Here is a 1,596-nt window from a genome sequence, read left to right as displayed (position 1 = left end):
CCTCTTCATCGAGAAGCCTACAGTGGACACTTAGACATTGTCCATGAGTTGGTGGCTCAAGGTAGATATTCCTGGAATAATTGTGAATGGCTGGACACCCCTGCACAGTACTTATACATGGAATAATACCACAGTGGCTTCTTTATTTCATCATGATACAGATAAAAAGCCCAAACTAAAGGCCTCTTGACCCCCTTGCATCTTGCTGCTGGGAGTAGATATAGCAAAGAATTTCTGGATCTCCTTATGGTGAACCATTATTTCAAAGCATGTCTGAAGCACAACTTGGAAGAAGCTGCATTTGATATTGCCAAAAGGATAAGTATGTATTACTACCTCTTTGAAGTTTTGGAAAGCTGTACAAATTGTTCTCCTAAGTCCTAATGATTCAGTTAAGTTTCTTAAATTTCAAAATTGCCAGTCCATCCTATGTGTCCATACAAAATATTTTCACAATACAAAGCAACAGCAATATCTTACTTTAAAAATTCATGGATTCCATGGTATTCTTCCAAGTGAATTGCCTGACTTTGATGTCAAAATATATTTGAGTTGTTTGTATACATCTATAATGATTTCTATAGAGTTTGTGATTTTTTAAATCATAAATAATTTTAACTTATCTGTTGAAATGAGTAATACAGAAAGTAAAGATATTTCTGGTGCATGTCTGAAAAAAGTATATTTAAAAATATTTAGTATTCTGTTTGTGTAATGTCCATAACCTATTTCATTCTCTCCTAGATATAATCCTTTGAATTCGACATTGTTTTATAATATATAGGTTCATTAATAAATGTGTCCTTTCAGATTGCATTCCATATAGAAACAGTTTAAGATTCCTTTAATTCCTAGGTCCTTAAAGAATTTTATTTCTTTAGGATAAAATGACAATGTTATCTTATTTCAAAAGTTTTATAAAGGTTATGCTATGTAAAGGAATTTGTAAAAAGTGAAGATTGAATAATGTCAAACTAACTTTTATTTCTATGAATTACATGTATTCTTACACTTGTATATTTGTCATCAACTTTTTAATAACTGTTTTTAATTTCTTGCATCAGAAGAATGAAAAATATGCAATACTTCACAAATTTTCATATCATCCTTGTACAAGAGCCATGTAAATCTCTGTATTGTAATTTGGGTAGACGTGCTGCTGAAGCATGTAGTATCCTGGAAATTTAAGTAGTTAATGATGCAATCTTAAGACAGGCATATATCTTTGGTTGCCTATTTGTAAGAAGGAAACCTTATTGTTCCCAAAATTGCAGTTCATCTTATTTCTGTAAAATTCTGTGTATGGTGGAAAAAACATATATTGTTTGTTCAATTGCTCACATTTGCAATTTTTTCAATGACTATTTTAAGTCTTTTTCATTTGAAATTGGATCATACTTTGCAGCCTTTATATCTAGGTCCAAAGATGATGGATTTTCAAGTACTTATTTATTAACTGATTTAGCTTTGTGGAGATAATGGAGTCAAAATAAGCCTTGCTTAAAAGCTACTTCTAAACTTCTGCAGCTTAAAATCTCCCAAATGAGGTTTTACTGGCACAAATGTCTTCCTGACCCTTTATCCGTGCTCCATGTA

At 31.6% G+C, this 1,596-nt stretch overlaps 1 pseudogene; it reads right to left on the bottom strand.

Moving 5' to 3' along the window:
• Positions 1-1,071: 1,071 nt before the first annotated feature.
• Positions 1,072-1,168, bottom strand: LOC122124887 (annotated as a pseudogene).
• Positions 1,169-1,596: the final 428 nt, after the last annotated feature.

This window comes from Dipodomys spectabilis, unplaced genomic scaffold, assembly GCF_019054845.1.
Source record: "Dipodomys spectabilis isolate Male_0828 unplaced genomic scaffold, ASM1905484v1 ptg000008l, whole genome shotgun sequence".
In the NCBI taxonomy this organism is placed as follows: Eukaryota; Metazoa; Chordata; class Mammalia; order Rodentia; family Heteromyidae; genus Dipodomys; species Dipodomys spectabilis.
The sequence above is the reverse complement of the archived record's forward strand: the minus strand, read 5'-3'. Positions and strand labels throughout refer to the sequence as shown.